The 19,378-nt window shown below is 44.6% G+C and overlaps 1 protein-coding gene and 18 non-coding genes across 20 annotated transcripts in view; 3 read left to right on the top strand and 16 right to left on the bottom strand.

The window, feature by feature from the left end:
* LOC133452316 (NACHT, LRR and PYD domains-containing protein 3-like) overlaps positions 1–19,378 on the top strand; it is a 92,477-nt gene that overhangs the window by 27,557 nt on the left and 45,542 nt on the right. The gene's annotated exons all lie outside the window — the stretch shown is intronic.
* trnad-guc (transfer RNA aspartic acid (anticodon GUC)) lies at positions 1,222–1,293 on the top strand. Its single transcript has one exon. It is a non-coding gene; the product is annotated as a tRNA-Asp (tRNA).
* trnar-acg (transfer RNA arginine (anticodon ACG)) lies at positions 6,886–6,958 on the bottom strand. Its single transcript has one exon. It is a non-coding gene; the product is annotated as a tRNA-Arg (tRNA).
* On the bottom strand, positions 7,099–7,187 carry trnay-gua (transfer RNA tyrosine (anticodon GUA)). The gene is given in 2 exon segments: positions 7,099–7,134; positions 7,151–7,187. It is a non-coding gene; the product is annotated as a tRNA-Tyr (tRNA).
* Positions 8,183–8,255, bottom strand: trnar-acg (transfer RNA arginine (anticodon ACG)). Its single transcript has one exon. It is a non-coding gene; the product is annotated as a tRNA-Arg (tRNA).
* On the bottom strand, positions 8,396–8,484 carry trnay-gua (transfer RNA tyrosine (anticodon GUA)). The gene is given in 2 exon segments: positions 8,396–8,431; positions 8,448–8,484. It is a non-coding gene; the product is annotated as a tRNA-Tyr (tRNA).
* trnar-acg (transfer RNA arginine (anticodon ACG)) lies at positions 9,616–9,688 on the bottom strand. Its single transcript has one exon. It is a non-coding gene; the product is annotated as a tRNA-Arg (tRNA).
* On the bottom strand, positions 9,829–9,917 carry trnay-gua (transfer RNA tyrosine (anticodon GUA)). Its single transcript is given in 2 exon segments — positions 9,829–9,864; positions 9,881–9,917. It is a non-coding gene; the product is annotated as a tRNA-Tyr (tRNA).
* trnar-acg (transfer RNA arginine (anticodon ACG)) lies at positions 10,654–10,726 on the bottom strand. The gene has a single exon. It is a non-coding gene; the product is annotated as a tRNA-Arg (tRNA).
* trnay-gua (transfer RNA tyrosine (anticodon GUA)) lies at positions 10,867–10,955 on the bottom strand. The gene is given in 2 exon segments: positions 10,867–10,902; positions 10,919–10,955. It is a non-coding gene; the product is annotated as a tRNA-Tyr (tRNA).
* trnar-acg (transfer RNA arginine (anticodon ACG)) lies at positions 11,692–11,764 on the bottom strand. Its single transcript has one exon. It is a non-coding gene; the product is annotated as a tRNA-Arg (tRNA).
* Positions 11,905–11,993, bottom strand: trnay-gua (transfer RNA tyrosine (anticodon GUA)). Its single transcript is given in 2 exon segments — positions 11,905–11,940; positions 11,957–11,993. It is a non-coding gene; the product is annotated as a tRNA-Tyr (tRNA).
* Positions 12,299–12,370, bottom strand: trnah-gug (transfer RNA histidin (anticodon GUG)). Its single transcript has one exon. It is a non-coding gene; the product is annotated as a tRNA-His (tRNA).
* Positions 12,730–12,802, bottom strand: trnar-acg (transfer RNA arginine (anticodon ACG)). Its single transcript has one exon. It is a non-coding gene; the product is annotated as a tRNA-Arg (tRNA).
* Positions 12,943–13,031, bottom strand: trnay-gua (transfer RNA tyrosine (anticodon GUA)). Its single transcript is given in 2 exon segments — positions 12,943–12,978; positions 12,995–13,031. It is a non-coding gene; the product is annotated as a tRNA-Tyr (tRNA).
* On the bottom strand, positions 15,754–15,828 carry trnat-ugu (transfer RNA threonine (anticodon UGU)). The gene has a single exon. It is a non-coding gene; the product is annotated as a tRNA-Thr (tRNA).
* On the top strand, positions 16,103–16,175 carry trnar-ucg (transfer RNA arginine (anticodon UCG)). The gene has a single exon. It is a non-coding gene; the product is annotated as a tRNA-Arg (tRNA).
* On the bottom strand, positions 16,333–16,439 carry LOC133453202 (U6 spliceosomal RNA). Its single transcript, XR_009783326.1, has one exon. It is a non-coding gene; the product is annotated as a U6 spliceosomal RNA (small nuclear RNA).
* On the bottom strand, positions 18,518–18,593 carry trnar-ccu (transfer RNA arginine (anticodon CCU)). The gene has a single exon. It is a non-coding gene; the product is annotated as a tRNA-Arg (tRNA).

Raw genomic sequence — 19,378 nt, 5'->3', positions numbered from 1 at the left:
AACTAAACTACATGATTGAGTCAAGTAAACAATGGTCATTCAGAAAATAGACTAGCAGTTCCTGTCTGCCTGCCAAAGAAGCTTCTAGATGCTGCAGCTGGATCAGAGGGAACTCTGATTGAGGTAGGATTATATACACACAGAAAATGTCATTGAAGAAGTAAAAAGAGCAGTTATTTAGGACAGCATCTAGAGCACCTCTGGGAGAATTGCTTTTTAAGCCCGCCGTCGCCTCGTCCCGGACACAGACTGACAGCACGGCCCTGAAAGCCACTCACCAACCCGGCTCACCGCCCCGCTGCTCAGCAACTCACCTTTGACTCACCGTCCAGACCCGGAGCCACCCAAAGACCCGGCTCACCGTGCAAACCCGGGGACCCGCTGTTAAGCTCCCCCCCGACCGGCCACCGGAGTGAAAGAGCCAGCCCGTGGAGCTGGAGGACCAGGGCCCTGGTACCCTAAACACCCAGGCGCTCTCGGTACCATGGACAGCACTCATGGACAGCACTCTGTCAGGTGCAACCACCACAATGTCAGACCACAATAACAGCAGAAGTTGGTTCCATGGTGTAATGGTTAACATCAGCATGAGTCTTTGAGAGCAGCCAGGAGAAAACCTGCAGTATCCATCTTACTGTCAAGAATTGTAGCAGAGTTTTTTACAGGATTTTATTTTTATGCCCGCCGTTTTCAAAGCATGTCTGTTTCCGTAGTGTAGTGGTTATCACGTTTGCCTCACACGCGAAAGGTCCCCTGTTCGAAACTGGGAGGAAACATGTATGACTTTGCAATAATATTATTTGGATCTTGGAAAACGACTCCAGTCCTCTTCTTGGTGCACAGGACAGGAAGGCCGACCATCTCTTTCTGGCATTGGGTCTCATGCAGAAATTAATTTTGTTGCAGTTCCACAACTGACCAAAAGCCAGTCATTCTCCATTAACGTACACTAGCTCCACCACCAGACCCCAGCAGCAGAGGTTCCGAGAGGGGGTCCCCGGAGGTGCGGGGAACCCCGGACCAGCTGGACCAGAGCCTCGCGGCAAACCGAGCCGAGACTCGCGGGGCTTCACCTGCATTCCCGTCGCGCTGAGACCGCGGAGAGCCGAGAATCGCGGACCGATATAAAAGTTTAGAAGGAGATGGACACTGACTTTCCAATGACATTGGTACACAGTTATTCAGTTCCTGCAATCAGGAAGTTCTTTGGGCAAAAAGCTGTCCTCGTTAGTATAGTGGACAGTATCTCTGCCTGTCACGCAGAAGACCGGGGTTCGATTCCCCGACGGGGAGACGTCTTGTTTCGTATGATGATACCTACATGATTGAGTCAAGTAAACAAGTGTCATTAAGAAAATAGACTAGCAGTTGCTGTCTGCCTGCCAAAGAAGCTTCTAGATGCTGCAGCTGGATCAGAGGAAACTCTGATTGAGGTAGGATTATATACACACAGAAAATGTCATTGAAGAAGTAAAAAGAGCAGTTATTTAAGACAGCATCTAGAGCATCTCTGGGAGAATCGCTTTTTATGCCCGCCGTCGCCTCGTCCCGGACACAGACTGACAGCACGGCCCTGAAAGCCACTCACTAACCCGGCTCACCGCCCCGCTGCTCAGCAACTCACCTTTGACTCACCGTCCAGACCCGGAGCCACCCAAAGACCCGGCTATCCATGCGAACCCGGGGAACCGCTGTTAAGCTCCCCCCGACCGGCCACCGGAGTGAAAGAGCCAGCCCGTGGAGCTGGAGGACCAGGGCCCTGGTACCCTAAACACCCAGGCGCTCTCGGTACCATGGACAGCACTCATGGACAGCACTCTGTCAGGTGCCGCCACCACAATGTCAGACCACAATAACAGCAGAAGTGGGTTCCATGGTGTAATGGTTAACATCAGCATGAGTCTTTGAGAGCAGCCAGGAGAAAACCTGCAGTATCCATCTTACTGTCAAGAATTGTAGCAGAGTTTTTTACAGGATTTTATTTTTATGCCCGTCGTTTTCAAAGCATGTCTGTTTCCGTAGTGTAGTGGAACTAAGCAGAACAACTTGTGTTTGCATTGGCCAGGAATCGAACCCGGGCCTCCCGCGCGGGCGGCGGGGATTCTTTAGCTAAACGGCCCTAAACGGATTCCCATTCATTCTCTATGGTAGTGCTAAACCACTACCGATGTGATATATTTCCGGCCGCTATGAGGCGGTGGCGCTGTTTACACCTTTCGCCGTTCCTCTACTTGTTTTTTACACCTGAGAATCTCCATTCACTCTGCTCGGACTTCCTCGGAGACCAGTCGCATCAACAGACAACGACATTCCGACTCTCCACACGAGTTTATCAAAGGTAAGAGACTTTTTTCTTGTTTTAAATATGACCCTACAGGATGCATTTACTGTCATGCCACCGGGTTTGTGTTGCGTGCTCATTCAAGCTCTCAACCAGCTAAAACTACATGAACATGAACTTTTTCTACTCTTATCTGATTTGTATTGATGTTGACAGGTCGTCCGAGGTGGTAGAGTAGCCAAAAATTGTACTCAAGTAAAAGTATTGTTACTATAGAACAATTTTACTCTAGTAAAAGTAAAAAGTAGTCATCCAAATAATTACTTGAGCAAGAGTAAAAGTATTTGGTAAAAACCACTCAAGTACTGAGTAACTGCTGAGTAACATCTGATTTATTTGTCACATAACATGAATGTAATCAAAAAATCTGCAAATTCATGTAGTTTAAACAAAAATATATTAAATCTTTACAAAAGTAACATAAATCAAGGTACAAATATATCCTTTAGATATATTGCACTTGCACTTTTTTAAAGCACTGTTATATGCAGTTATATGATGATGATGATTTTTACTGTGAAGAGTGCATGCATGTTACTTATTTACTGTGTATAATATTTAGATTGTACTCAGAGGTGGGTAGAGTAGCCAATAATTGGACTCAAGTACAATACAACTTTATTTGTAAAGCACTTTAAAAACACCAACATGGTCCAAAGTGCTGGACAGGCAAATGAAAGACAACACACCATAAGGCACAGGGCACATAAATAAAACAATCATGATAAGTTAAGTCAATAAAAAGGATAAAATAGAAGATAAAAGAATAAAATACTAAAAAGGATAAAATAAGCACAACTGTCTTGCTAAGTGTTAAAAGCCAAGGAGAAAAGGTGGGTTTTAAGAAGAGATTTAAAAACAGACAGAGAGTAAGCGTATTATTATTTTAGAACAATATTACTCAAGTAAAAGTAAAAAGTATTTTACATTAATGGATAAGTAAACATAATGCTCTGTGTATAAAGTTTTGTGTATAATTTAAGAACATGATCAACTGAGGATCGCTTACTGCTTAATTGTGTTACAGAAATATCACACGTCCTGCCACTGCCACTGAGGTCATTTCCTGCTGGTGCCCGCGTCGGTCCCATAAAGACAGGTGGGCGTGTGTTTGTGTTGGCCTTCGCACGCTGGACCTCTCCCATGAAAGCTGCAATCGATGGCCTGTTGCAGAAGCATCGTGGAGAGAAGGAGATGCTGAAGCGTGTGGATCAGGAATATGCAGAAATGGTCCATCAGTCTGCCTCTGATCCCAACAGCTTGCTGCATCCAACAACCAGGGTTCACATATCACGCTATGTGAAGCATCTGGCAAAACTGCTCAATACACATTCTTCTCTGAACACAAGCCAGAAGAAACTTGTGCAGACGCAGCAGCTGTGGCACGCTTTATCAGAGGGGAGTGAAACAGTCAGTGTTCCAGTGGTCACCCTGCAGCCGGCTGTTTTTAATCCAGGTGCGCCTGCCCTGTCCACACCACTCACACAAGACTCTATTGAGAATATTGTGGAGAGCATCTTGGAGAGGCAGCAGAAACACCAACAGAAGCAGCAACCTGAGCAGAAGAAAAGGCAGACGAAGACCTGTCTCGCCTGTGGTCAGCCTAAATCCCAATATCTGACAGATGGATCATCGGTGCACTTCTTCTTCCAACAGGGGCCTGTGCGGTACTTCTACTGCTCAAAGAAGGTGCACCAGACCTATGCTGCTGATGGACTCTCTGACCCCAAAATGCCCTTTGAAGAATTTAAGACGACTGAATTCTTTCAAAGAGAGCTGAATGCCACTGCATTACGCACACAGGGGAAGAGAGAGAAGAGGAAAATCCCAGACCAGGAGAAAACAGGCCGTCTCTGCCGATTCTGCCACCTGGAGCTGAAACAGGGACCAAACAGCCCACACACACACACACACACACTTGCTTCCCTGGCGTGACAGGGAAATATATCTACTGCCCGTCCAAAGTCTTCTCTCTGTACAGGGAGAAGGGCATGGCCAAGGAGATGACCTGGAGAGACTTTCAGGCTTCTCCTTTTTATGAGGCAGAGAAACAAAGATGGGTGGACGAAAAAAAAAAAAATGGACTGTACACACTTGTACATAGCTGTAAATAGTCTGTTATTGTTCTGTATAATTATTTGTTCATCTGTTTTGTTCATATGCTTGAAATAAATATTTATATGAACCTTTATTGAAAGGATATCCTCTTGAGTTGTATCAACTCATTTTAGAGAGGGTCCTTGTAAAAAGTTACAGGTACGTCACAGAACAAAACAGTTGGGCATGTGTAACCCCAGTGTTATTACATTTGGTGTAATTATATAAACACAATATGTAGAGTGCTGTGTATTTTATCTTGTTTTTATTTTATGTTATGTCACGTCACTTCCTTTTCTGTTCCTTAAATAGGGCTGTCTTCCGCTCTCTCTGTCCAGCGACTCTTGTAAATAAATCCGGTCGGCGGTGATCCACGACCAAATGGAGCTGTTGTCCTATCCTTTACTGAACGAAATATAACACAACTGTAACGTATACGGTATGGGAATCAGTAGTTTGACTGCTATCAGAAGTAGGTGGTTTATGAGAAGGAATTATATTGAACATAAAGAACCTCAGACAATGTAAATATGCTTGAACCAATGTTATTATTAAATAAACCAAAATAAAATAAATAGCAACAGTTGAGAAAGAAAAAAAATCAAAAAGCCCAAAGTGACTTAATCAGTCACTGGTTGTAGTTCAAAGTTCAGAGTTCAGAGTTCCCTGGGCTTAGCTCGCCATCGTGATAGTTGGAGTGGTGATGGAGGGGCTGTGTGGGTTATGGAGCTGAGGGCCTACCGTCCTGGTAGGTACGCACACTGGCACATGTTCTCCGGGCTAGCTTAGCTCCCTGGACTTAGCTCCCTGGGCTTGGCCCGCCATTGTGTTTTGAGTCATCCACAATCATGCAGGTCTGACAAGAAACCTGGCCTGAACACAAAAAAGGCCAATAATAAATAAAGATATTTCCAAAACAATAATTTCAAATCAGTCGTTCTATAAAATCATACAAATCAAACAATGGTTTTTGCAAATCAAAATAGTCTTCAAAACCACAATCAAAATAACCAAAATCAAACAAACAAAACATTTCAAAACAGAGTAACTCACCAATTCTCTATAGCTCATCAGCTCATCAGTAATATCAGCGGGTCCTTGCAAGTAAATGGAGTCTAAAATGTGAATATTTCATAGTTAGGATTTTTAGTTGAAATGATTAAATGTTTGTATAGAGAAAGCATACAGACCTGCCACAGCCAGTGATGTGCACCTCACTTTCTGTGGCAAAGTGATGGCTTTAAACTATGTGTGTGGTGTAGTGGCGATCACTGATTGGAACCTGGTGTGAGTGATTAAGTGAGTGAGTGAGCTGGTGAGCTGGTGAGTGTAGTAGAGTAACCACACAGTTTTTGCAGTAGTGCAGTTGCACAACCACATTTTAACACCGGGTTACACAACGCAGAGTGGAAAGTCCACCGGTCACACATGCATACAACCTGACATGACAAAACAGAAAAAAAAAACAAAGCACAAGAACAAAAAACTCTCCGGAACCCCCCACTACCACCCAAAAACCCCACGGAACATGCTTCATGCATTAAGTATCCATTACATGAACGATACAATACAACCATGCACTTGCAAGACTTAACATGCAGTAAATACAACCCCATGAGCAAAAAGCTACTAAAACATGAACAGGGTGTTTGAAGGTGGGAAAAATCAGCATTTTTAAAGACATTAAACGAGTTAATAGATCTCAGGGAGCTGGGCAGTTCATTCCAGTCAGCTGGAGCTCTAGATTTGAAAGCACAGCGACCGACTTCCTTATTAATATTAGTGGGGATGGTGAGGTAAAGATGCTCAGTGAGTAACGTGAACTGTAGGGACAAAGATATTGCTTTAAATAGTGAGGATAATTAAAGTGTATGCATTTAAAGATAAATTGCAGCCAATGGGAATATCTTCTATTTTTAAGTGATAACCAATTAAGTGACTCATATAAAACAAAATGATGGGTTCTATAAGGGCACCTCAATATAAATCTGCACAGGCCATTATGTTACAGTAAGTGGGTGGAGATTTGTTTCAGATGTGTTATGATAAACAATGTCAACCAATCAATATTGTAAATAATAAAACTATCTTAATCAGTGTCTATTTGTCTATCTTAATGTGCAGTTACTTCCTTTGTCAGCAATAATATCTCTACAAAATGCAGGATTTACACTAGCCTGTAAAATTAATCTAAGAATTAAACTAAATATTAACACATTTACACACTTAATTATTCAAGTCCCAAGTATTTTCATGGTTTTCTAGTCATTTTACTTTACATTTGATACAAACCAAAACCGGGATTCGAACCCTGTTCTGTGTGGAATCAAAGAAAAAAATTAACAAAATAAGCTCCTTTCCTATTGGCTGTTTCGCGGTTACAGGTATTGAAAAAGCTCCCCTCCTATTGGCTATTTCGCGTGACAGCTATTCACGGCTGGCCTTTTTGAGCTAGCCAGGAGTTGAACCTAGAATCTTCTGATCCGTACTCAGACGCGTTATCCATTGCGCCACTAGCCCTTTTTGATTGTAACATGTGGAAACACACGTGGTGTAACAACTCAGATGTCCCAACCAAAGTAGATGGCAGTGGCCAAAGCCATAGCCGAGTACAGTGATGAAATAGAGTCCCGCTCTGGGAAGATGAAAAATAATGGCAGTCCTTCTAGCCGGAGTTGAACCAGCGACCTAAGGATACCTGTTTTACTGGTTGTACAGTCCTCCGCTCTACCAACTGAGCTATCGAAGGAGGATGCATGTTGACAGCTCCATGACTTGTGTATTCTTCTACCAAGGCCTTAAACTGGGAAAAGGAAACATTTTAAATGAATTATTGTCTCCCTTATGCGCCGCTTGCCGGGTCCTTACCACTGGCAGAGTCCATTGTCCTTGGCTAAGTGTCCGTGCCGTAGCACCCCCCCTCTCCATCGCAATCAATTGAAGTGTGAATGGTGTGAAAATCTGATCCAAACACCCTAGTGGATTTTGTTGTGTCCGTGGCACCTTTTCTTTCTTTTTCCAAAAATTTGAGAAGCACTCTTGCTGCCACAGGGGTGCTGTGACCCGGATTCCAACCGGGGTTGCTGCGGCCACAACGCAGAGTACTCACCACTATACGATCACAGCTTGAAAGGGTACGTGTACCCAGCTTTAGATATGTGCTCGGTTTCTGCAGTTATGTCAGTGAACACAGTGTGAGGTTGGAAGAAGAGTTTACGGAGGTGTGCCGCCCCTGTCGTCAGGTAAGGGCATGTGCTTCGAATGAGATATGAGGAAGGAAGAGAATGAATAAAAGTGCTCCCATGAAAGACAAACATAATGCATGAGCCGGGGCAGCTTTTGGAAACATTATGGAAGACGGCGAAGTGTACATTTCCGGGCATACACAGAGACAAATGAAAAAAGCAAGTAAATAAATGACACAGAAGAAGAAACGTTTACACTACCAAGGTTGTGACTGGGATTCCAACCGGCGTTGCTGCGGCCACAACGCAGAGTACTCACCACTATACGATCACAGCTTGAAAGGGTACGTGTACCCAGCTTTAGATATGTGCTCCCATGAAAGACAAACATAATGCATGAGCCGGGGCAGCTTTGGAAACATTATGGAAGACGGCGAAGTGTACATTTCCGGGCATACACAGAGACAAATGAAAAAAGCAAGTAAATAAATGACACAGAAGAAGAAACGTGTACACTACCAAGGTTGTGACTGGGAGAGTATTAAAGATTAGGCTTTTTTGAGCTAGCCAGGAGTTGAACCTAGAATCTTCTGATCCGTACTCAGACGCGTTATCCATTGCGCCACTAGCCCTTTTTGATTGTAACATGTGGAAACACACGTGGTGTAACAACTCAGATGTCCCAACCAAAGTAGATGGCAGTGGCCAAAGCCATAGCCGAGTACAGTGATGAAATAGAGTCCCGCTCTGGGAAGATGAAAAATAATGGCAGTCCTTCTAGCCGGAGTTGAACCAGCGACCTAAGGATACCTGTTTTACTGGTTCTACAGTCCTCCGCTCTACCAACTGAGCTATCGAAGGAGGATGCATGTTGACAGCTCCATGACTTGTGTATTCTTCTACCAAGGCCTTAAACTGGGAAAAGGAAACATTTTAAATGAATTATTGTCTCCCTTATGCGCCGCTTGCCGGGTCCTTACCACTGGCAGAGTCCATTGTCCTTGGCTAAGTGTCCGTGCCGTAGCACCCCCCCTCTCCATCGCAATCAATTGAAGTGTGAATGGTGTGAAAATCTGATCCAAACACCCTAGTGGATTTTGTTGTGTCCGTGGCACCTTTTCTTTCTTTTTCCAAAAATTTGAGAAGCACTCTTGCTGCCACAGGGGTGCTGTGACCCGGATTCCAACCGGGGTTGCTGCGGCCACAACGCAGAGTACTCACCACTATACGATCACAGCTTGAAAGGGTACGTGTACCCAGCTTTAGATATGTGCTCGGTTTCTGCAGTTATGTCAGTGAACACAGTGTGAGGTTGGAAGAAGAGTTTACGGAGGTGTGCCGCCCCTGTCGTCAGGTAAGGGCATGTGCTTCGAATGAGATATGAGGAAGGAAGAGAATGAATAAAAGTGCTCCCATGAAAGACAAACATAATGCATGAGCCGGGGCAGCTTTTGGAAACATTATGGAAGACGGCGAAGTGTACATTTCCGGGCATACACAGAGACAAATGAAAAAAGCAAGTAAATAAATGACACAGAAGAAGAAACGTGTACACTACCAAGGTTGTGACTGGGATTCCAACCGGGGTTGCTGCGGCCACAACGCAGAGTACTCACCACTATACGATCACAGCTTGAAAGGGTACGTGTACCCAGCTTTAGATATGTGCTCGGTTTCTGCAGTTATGTCAGTGAACACAGTGTGAGGTTGGAAGAAGAGTTTACGGAGGTGTGCCGCCCCTGTCGTCAGGTAAGGGCATGTGCTTCGAATGAGATATGAGGAAGGAAGAGAATGAATAAAAGAGCTCCCATGAAAGACAAACATAATGCATGAGCCGGGGCAGCTTTGGAAACATTATGGAAGACGGCGAAGTGTACATTTCCGGGCATACACAGAGACAAATGAAAAAAGCAAGTAAATAAATGACACAGAAGAAGAAACGTGTACACTACCAAGGTTGTGACTGGGAGAGTATTAAAGATTAGGCTTTTTTGAGCTAGCCAGGAGTTGAACCTAGAATCTTCTGATCCGTACTCAGACGCGTTATCCATTGCGCCACTAGCCCTTTTTGATTGTAACATGTGGAAACACACGTGGTGTAACAACTCAGATGTCCCAACCAAAGTAGATGGCAGTGGCCAAAGCCATAGCCGAGTACAGTGATGAAATAGAGTCCCGCTCTGGGAAGATGAAAAATAATGGCAGTCCTTCTAGCCGGAGTTGAACCAGCGACCTAAGGATACCTGTTTTACTGGTTCTACAGTCCTCCGCTCTACCAACTGAGCTATCGAAGGAGGATGCATGTTGACAGCTCCATGACTTGTGTATTCTTCTACAAAGGCCTGAAACTGGGAAAAGGAAACATTTTAAATGAATTATTGTCTCCCTTATGCGCCGCTTGCCGGGTCCTTACCACTGGCAGAGTCCATTGTCCTTGGCTAAGTGTCCGTGCCGTAGCACCCCCCCTCTCCATCGCAATCAATTGAAGTGTGAATGGTGTGAAAATCTGATCCAAACACCCTAGTGGATTTTGTTGTGTCCGTGGCACCTTTTCTTTCTTTTTCCAAAAATTTGAGAAGCACTCTTGCTGCCACAGGGGTGCTGTGACCCGGATTCCAACCGGGGTTGCTGCGGCCACAACGCAGAGTACTCACCACTATACGATCACAGCTTGAAAGGGTACGTGTACCCAGCTTTAGATATGTGCTCGGTTTCTGCAGTTATGTCAGTGAACACAGTGTGAGGTTGGAAGAAGAGTTTACGGAGGTGTGCCGTCCCTGTCGTCAGGTAAGGGCATGTGCTTCGAATGAGATATGAGGAAGGAAGAGAATGAATAAAAGTGCTCCCATGAAAGACAAACATAATGCATGAGCCGGGGCAGCTTTGGAAACATTATGGAAGACGGCGAAGTGTACATTTCCGGGCATACACAGAGACAAATGAAAAAAGCAAGTAAATAAATGACACAGAAGAAGAAACGTGTACACTACCAAGGTTGTGACTGGGAGAGTATTAAAGATTAGGCTTTTTTGAGCTAGCCAGGAGTTGAACCTAGAATCTTCTGATCCGTACTCAGACGCGTTATCCATTGCGCCACTAGCCCTTTTTGATTGTAACATGTGGAAACACACGTGGTGTAACAACTCAGATGTCCCAACCAAAGTAGATGGCAGTGGCCAAAGCCATAGCCGAGTACAGTGATGAAATAGAGTCCCGCTCTGGGAAGATGAAAAATAATGGCAGTCCTTCTAGCCGGAGTTGAACCAGTGACCTAAGGATACCTGTTTTACTGGTTCTACAGTCCTCCGCTCTACCAACTGAGCTATCGAAGGAGGATGCATGTTGACAGCTCCATGACTTGTGTATTCTTCTACAAAGGCCTGAAACTGGGAAAAGGAAACATTTTAAATGAATTATTGTCTCCCTTATGCGCCGCTTGCCGGGTCCTTACCACTGGCAGAGTCCATTGTCCTTGGCTAAGTGTCCGTGCCGTAGCACCCCCCCTCTCCATCGCAATCAATTGAAGTGTGAATGGTGTGAAAATCTGATCCAAACACCCTAGTGGATTTTGTTGTGTCCGTGGCACCTTTTCTTTCTTTTTCCAAAAATTTGAGAAGCACTCTTGCTGCCACAGGGGTGCTGTGACCCGGATTCCAACCGGGGTTGCTGCGGCCACAACGCAGAGTACTCACCACTATACGATCACAGCTTGAAAGGGTATGTGTACCCAGCTTTAGATATGTGCTCGGTTTCTGCAGTTATGTCAGTGAACACAGTGTGAGGTTGGAAGAAGAGTTTACGGAGGTGTGCCGCCCCTGTCGTCAGGTAAGGGCATGTGCTTCGAATGAGATATGAGGAAGGAAGAGAATGAATAAAAATGCTCCCATGAAAGACAAACATAATGCATGAGCCGGGGCAGCTTTGGAAACATTATGGAAGACGGCGAAGTGTACATTTCCGGGCATACACAGAGACAAATGAAAAAAGCAAGTAAATAAATGACACAGAAGAAGAAACGTGTACACTACCAAGGTTGTGACTGGGAGAGTATTAAAGATTAGGCTTTTTTGAGCTAGCCAGGAGTTGAACCTAGAATCTTCTGATCCGTACTCAGACGCGTTATCCATTGCGCCACTAGCCCTTTTTGATTGTAACATGTGGAAACACACGTGGTGTAACAACTCAGATGTCCCAACCAAAGTAGATGGCAGTGGCCAAAGCCATAGCCGAGTACAGTGATGAAATAGAGTCCCGCTCTGGGAAGATGAAAAATAATGGCAGTCCTTCGAGCCGGAGTTGAACCAGCGACCTAAGGATACCTGTTTTACTGGTTCTACAGTCCTCCGCTCTACCAACTGAGCTATCGAAGGAGGATGCATGTTGACAGCTCCATGACTTGTGTATTCTTCTACCAAGGCCTGACACTGGGAAAAGGAAACATTTTAAATGAATTATTGTCTCCCTTATGCCCCGCTTGCCGGGTCCTTACCACTGGCAGAGTCCATTGTCCTTGGCTAAGTGTCCGTGCCGTAGCACCCTCCCTCTCCATCGCAATCAATTGAAGTGTGAATGGTGTGAAAATCTGATCCAAACACCCTAGTGGATTTTGTTGTGTCCGTGGCACCTTTTCTTTTTTTTTCCAAAAATTTGAGAAGCACTCTTGCTGCCACAGGGGTGCTGTGACCCGGATTCGAACCGGGGTTGCTGCGGCCACAACGCAGAGTACTCACCACTATACGATCACAGCTTGAAAGGGTACGTGTACCCAGCTTTAGATATGTGCTCCGTTTCTGCAGTTATGTCAGTGAACACAGTGTGAGGTTGGAAGAAGAGTTTAGGGAGGTGTGCCGCCCCTGTCGTCAGGTAAGGGCATGTGCTTCGAATGAGATATGAGGAAGGAAGAGAATGAATAAAAGAGCTCCCATGAAAGACAAACATAATGCATGAGCCGGGGCAGCTTTGGAAACATTATGGAAGACGGCGAAGTGTACATTTCCGGGCATACACAGAGACAAATGAAAAAAGCAAGTAAATAAATGACACAGAAGAAGAAACGTGTACACTACCAAGGTTGTGACTGGGAGAGTATTAAAGATTAGGCTTTTTTGAGCTAGCCAGGAGTTGAACCTAGAATCTTCTGATCCGTACTCAGACGCGTTATCCATTGCGCCACTAGCCCTTTTTGATTGTAACATGTGGAAACACACGTGGTGTAACAACTCAGATGTCCCAACCAAAGTAGATGGCAGTGGCCAAAGCCATAGCCGAGTACAGTGATGAAATAGAGTCCCGCTCTGGGAAGATGAAAAATAATGGCAGTCCTTCTAGCCGGAGTTGAACCAGCGACCTAAGGATACCTGTTTTACTGGTTCTACAGTCCTCCGCTCTACCAACTGAGCTATCGAAGGAGGATGCATGTTGACAGCTCCATGACTTGTGTATTCTTCTACCAAGGCCTTAAACTGGGAAAAGGAAACATTTTAAATGAATTATTGTCTCCCTTATGCGCCGCTTGCCGGGTCCTTACCACTGGCAGAGTCCATTGTCCTTGGCTAAGTGTCCGTGCCGTAGCACCCCCCCTCTCCATCGCAATCAATTGAAGTGTGAATGGTGTGAAAATCTGATCCAAACACCCTAGTGGATTTTGTTGTGTCCGTGGCACCTTTTCTTTCTTTTTCCAAAAATTTGAGAAGCACTCTTGCTGCCACAGGGGTGCTGTGACCCGGATTCCAACCGGGGTTGCTGCGGCCACAACGCAGAGTACTCACCACTATACGATCACAGCTTGAAAGGGTACGTGTACCCAGCTTTAGATATGTGCTCGGTTTCTGCAGTTATGTCAGTGAACACAGTGTGAGGTTGGAAGAAGAGTTTACGGAGGTGTGCCGCCCCTGTCGTCAGGTAAGGGCATGTGCTTCGAATGAGATATGAGGAAGGAAGAGAATGAATAAAAGTGCTCCCATGAAAGACAAACATAATGCATGAGCCGGGGCAGCTTTTGGAAACATTATGGAAGACGGCGAAGTGTACATTTCCGGGCATACACAGAGACAAATGAAAAAAGCAAGTAAATAAATGACACAGAAGAAGAAACGTGTACACTACCAAGGTTGTGACTGGGATTCCAACCGGGGTTGCTGCGGCCACAACGCAGAGTACTCACCACTATACGATCACAGCTTGAAAGGGTACGTGTACCCAGCTTTAGATATGTGCTCGGTTTCTGCAGTTATGTCAGTGAACACAGTGTGAGGTTGGAAGAAGAGTTTACGGAGGTGTGCCGCCCCTGTCGTCAGGTAAGGGCATGTGCTTCGAATGAGATATGAGGAAGGAAGAGAATGAATAAAAGAGCTCCCATGAAAGACAAACATAATGCATGAGCCGGGGCAGCTTTGGAAACATTATGGAAGATGGCGAAGTGTACATTTCCGTGGCACCTTTTCTTTCTTTTTCCAAAAGTTTAAGAAGCACTCCTGCTGCCACAGGGGTGCTGTGCCCCGGATTCTAACCGGGGTTGCTGCCGCCACAACGCAGAGTACTCACCACTATACACACAGCTTGTTGGCACGACAAGATCTGGGTCATGGTACAAAGAAGACAACCACGGCCGCTTCCCTCCCTTTGACTATTTTTGTGCTTTTGTGTGCAATGAGGCAAAGAAACAAAATTACCCTAGCTTCTTTCATCAAAGCAACAACACGGCCCTCGCAAAACCAGATACATTCACTGTGAAGAACTTTAATACCAACAAACTCATCACAGTACACAAAACAGATGTCTCTATGACCAACAACGACCCTAACAAGAACTGCCCACTACACAACAAACCGCATCCGCTTACAAAATGCAGGACATTCAGAAACAAACTCCTCGGGGACAGAAAGGCCTTCCTGAAAGAGAAAGGAATATGTTTCAAGTGTTGTGGTTAGACCTCCCACTTTGCCAAAGACTGCAAATTTTCTGTGAAGTGCTCTGAATGTGACAGCACCTATCATGATGCAGCCATGCATCCTGGCCCATCACCTCAGAGCGTCAACGCTCCTCCACATCCACAAGAGAATGGCAGGGAGGGTGAAGATTATTCTAACGTGACTGATGTTACGACAAGCTGCACTTAAGTGTGTGGCCTAGGTCAGTGGGGTCATTCATGCTCTAAGATCTGCCTTGTAAAGATTTATCCCAAGGGTTTCAAGAACAAAGCCATCAAAGCCTACGTAATTCTTGATGACCAGAGCAATCATTCCTTAGCTAGACCAGAGTTCTTCGAGGTGTTCAGTGTGGAGAGCAAACCATTCTCGGTATCATCTCAGAACTTGCTCTGGCATTATAGAAACATATGGCAAGAAGGCAGAGGGATACCAAATCGAGTCACTGGATAGCAAAGTCCCCATGTCCCTTCCACCACTCCTTGAGTGTCCTGAGATCCCGAACAACCGGACGGAGATTCCAACACCCAGCGCAGTTTTGCACCAGCCTCATCTCCTTCATATTGCCAAACACATTCCAGAGCTGGACCCAGAGGCTGAAATACTTCTGCTACTCGGAAGAGACGTGCTCAGAGCACACAAGGTCAGGCGGCAGATAAACGGACCACATGATGCTCCCTTTGCCCAACGTCTGGATCTGGGCTGAGTGGTGATAGGAGAGGTGTGCTTGGGTAACGTGCATAAGCCGACCGTTAACACGTTCAAGACCCATGTGCTGGATGGCGGTCGCCATTCCATTTTTCAACCTTGTACAAGCTTTATGCACGTCAAGGAAACACAACCAAGCTTTAACGGGCCTGGCAGATCACCAGAGAGGCATCCTCTTAAAAAGAGACCATAGACTTGGAGAAGATTGATAATTGACATTTGAATGAACAGAGCTCTCTTTTTCTACGCACTCCTGACTGGTTTAAAGCTTTCTCAAAAACCCCAGCAGTGACGGTCAGCCAACGACAGTTCACTGATGAGCACTTACTACACTGAGAAACATTGTAATTGTTGACAAACAGTTTCCTCCCTAACAGAGGAGAGGACTTTATCCAACCGTGTGGAAAACCCAGAAATTGGATACTTTTTTTCCACAAAGTACATGGTTTTAAACATTACAAGAGTTACATCCTTACCTTTGTCTTCATGAGTTTAAAGACTCTGCTGGGATTTGAACCCAGGATCTCCTGTTTACAAGACAGATGCTTTGACCAACTAAGCCACAGGGGCCTCAACACACGTCTTCAACTTGTTATAAAAACCCTGTTGACACAACAAGTTCATTCTACCTCTGGAGCAGCTTTATTTCACCTCACTGTGATATATTTAGTACACAAATCTGTTCCACTACTGTCCTGCCTTTATGTGAAGTAACAGAGCTATGAAGGATGGTAACTTTTATAGTTACCATATATGGTTACCTGCCTCCTAAGCGGTGATTGATTTATCTGAATGTTGGACAGTTCACCCAGGGCGCAAAAGTAGCCTCAGAAGAGCAACTCGTGGACCACATGGCCTAATGGACCAGGCGTCTGACTTCGGATCAGAAGATTGAGGGTTCAAGTCCCTCTGTGGTTATAGAGCCTTCAGATGGTTAGATCTGGTCTTCTAACTCACATTCATTCTTTACAGGTCACTTTGGTTTAGCTACCCTCACAGAGGTTACGGAGTTCAATAATACACACAATATTTGATCATTTAAAAAAGGGTGGCATAAAACATTCAGTATGAAAGGAAAAATTGGGAACGCTCCACGATTGTGCGTGTCATCCTTGCGCCAGGGGCCATGCTAATCTTCTCTGTATCGTTCCAATTTTAGTACGTGTGCTACCGAAGTAACACAACAGGGAGTTCTCTGTGAGCCCTATTTAGATCCCCCTGGTGTTCCACCCTGGATTCTAATGGTTGCCTTACCGGAGGACAGAAATGGCCTTTAATGGCCTTTAAAAACAACTCAATAACAAGTATTGCAACTTCATTGCACAGATAAATACATTTAGCAACTTATCCATTTCCCAAAGTGACAGCATCTGGTTCTGATCCGTCACATTTCGCCTCAGTTTGACCCTCTAAGACTTCCTCTCTTACGTCAGGCAGTCGTGATTGGGTGGCTGCAGAGACAAAGACGGGCTGATATGGCGTCCATGAATAAAACCATGAATAAAACCTGCTCAGGGACTGAGAACTACAGTACAACATAAAGGCTAATCTGGATTCCTCCGGGCCTGGAGATACTCGTGTCCTGCTTGGATCACAAACCCGGCTGGATCTGGATTGAACATGAAGACGCTCTGGGGTCCTTTAGTTCTACTTAGAACCTCTGTAGTTAAATTAAATGCATGTGAGTGATAGTGTGCCGAAGACATGTTTTCTGCTTTGATTATCTTTTGTCTTAAACTGAAATAAAAAAGAAGAGGTTTTTTTTTTCGATGTAATGTCACTTTCCTGCCACCTGATGTCCCTGTGTGACGGCTCTCCTGCAGCATGAAAGGCAGAGTGTTAATTGTGTTAATTCTTCAGATTTCTGTGGGTGGTTAATCATGATCTACTTCCAAATCATGTTTCTGTAGTTTGGCCTCTATGATTAGATTTGTGTTAATTAAACAACCTCAGACTGTGTCATAAAAGGCTCTGTTGCGCAATGGTTAGCACGTCTGACTACAGATCAGAAGGTTTTGTGTTCAACTCACATCAGGGTCATAATCAACTTTCAGTTTTTTTATTTATCAATCCTCACGATTTCGCCAACCAGACTAACTTTAGCTGCAACAGAAAACCTTGATATGTACCTGGAATTGTTCAAATCTGCACCATCACCTGCCTTGATGAAAGGAGGAACAAAATTCCATTTTATTTATATATACGGCGGTTATCAGGTTGCTATGCTCCTCAAGCTAGCCTATAGCTTGCTAGTGCAAAGTGTCCCACTATCTATGTCTCTACGTACCTCAAAGCGCCTGTCTCGTAAACAGGAGATCCTGGGTTCAACTCCCAGCAGAGCCTTTAAACTCACAACAGTAAGGATGTAACTCATGGGGATTCTTACACATGTTTGGATCAAGTCTTCACCTTCTCCTCTATCCAGTGTTGAGATGGAGCACACATACATGGGTGGAGAAGTCCTGCCTCAGGTGGAGGAGTTCAAGTATCTTGGGGTCTTGTTCACGATGAGAGAAAGATTAGAGATGTGTCATTCATTCATCGTTCATGGTGGTGAAATGGAAAAATGGCATGTAGCTTAAAAAAAAGAAAGGCTCTTTGAAGGTTTCTTAACCAAAGTTAAATCACACATTCAATTCTTAAAGTTATTCTAAGAGGTGTGGACTGTTTGAGAGGCATTAATGTCTGGATAGTCTGTTCCTTGACTTTAATGCTTTACTGTTCTTCACTCGTGGGGTACTCCACTTCTTCTTGACCAAATGTGTATTTCTTTACGTGGTGTGTCTGACAGTCAGTTACTTCCCAAGTGGTTGGTTTTCGGAGACTGTGCAAACTTACAACTTACAGTGACATCTATATAAAGGCATTAAAATGTCCTCAGGTGTCAAATTCGTTTGACAACAGGCATAGTAAGTAAAGAATTTCAGCTGCTGAGGTTCATTCAGTAAGGCAGTGTTTACCAACCCTGGACCTCAGGTCACACTGTGCTGCTCCTTGGATCAACACACCTGATTCAAATTAACAGTCATCATGAGCTTGTCATCAAGGTCTGGACAGCTCTGACACAGCTACTTGTATAAGGGTGTGCTGAAAGCAGGAAATAAACAAACAGTGTAAGATGTGAGCATATGATGCCCAATAGTAGCATCTGAGACACACAGGACAGTGTGCCCCAAGGTAGGGGAAGGAATACAACTGAAAATCTTTCTGTTTTGAAATTAGTATCTGAACTCAGTATTGCATTGAACAATTTTAAACATTGCCATCCTAGATGGGACTCGAACCCACAATCCCTGGCTTAGGAGGCCAGTGCCTTATCCATTAGGCCACTAAGGCTCTGGCAATCCTGTTTAACTGCTACTGATCCAAATGCTGCTCCTCCACATATAAACAACTTTTTTTTTGTGAATAAAGATCACCTGTCTTGAAGAAAGGAAGAACCTGGGTTATTTTACCTAGTTTGACAAGCAGATGTGGTGTTTCAGAGAAACCATACGATCGCCTTCCACTGCATAAGCAGCCAATGGGTATGTGTCAGTGAGTTGTGACTGCTCAATTACTTTGACAACTCTTGTGGACTCCAACTTGAAACATCTAAAATGCTCAGAGTACCATGCACCAGTTTCACTACAAACACTAAGGTGTCATGAACAATGATGATCTGTAATATTTCAGCAAAGTCAGGCAATCCAGCAGTGGAGCCATATGCCAACATCATGCCAACACTGTAACTGGTGCCCTGAAATTCTGCCTGGTTGGACAAATTAACACCTGTCTCTTCTGGAAATTTCTGTGATAGAAATTCCTGTACATTCTCATTGACAACTTCTAATGGAACTCTTGACATCTTTGATACAGACACGGCAGGCTTTTTCACAACTGAAGAATGGAGATGGCATGCGATCATGGACTGGTGTTTGTTTGCCATAGACTTTAAAATGTTACGAAAGCAACTAGTCTGTCTTACAATCTTCTTAAAGAAGCGGTGCTTTCCTTCAAACCTCATTGTCCATAAGGACACTAGTGGGCCAAATGATTTAATGAGTTGGGGATAGTGCTCTACAAAATGGTGTTTTGGGATCAGGTTTGCTTGTGGAAGAACACTGCTAAATCTATGTCTG

The sequence above is a fragment of the Cololabis saira genome, chromosome 10 (genome assembly GCF_033807715.1).
Source record: "Cololabis saira isolate AMF1-May2022 chromosome 10, fColSai1.1, whole genome shotgun sequence".
NCBI lineage: Eukaryota > Metazoa > Chordata > Actinopteri > Beloniformes > Belonidae > Cololabis > Cololabis saira.
The sequence above is the reverse complement of the archived record's forward strand: the minus strand, read 5'-3'. Positions and strand labels throughout refer to the sequence as shown.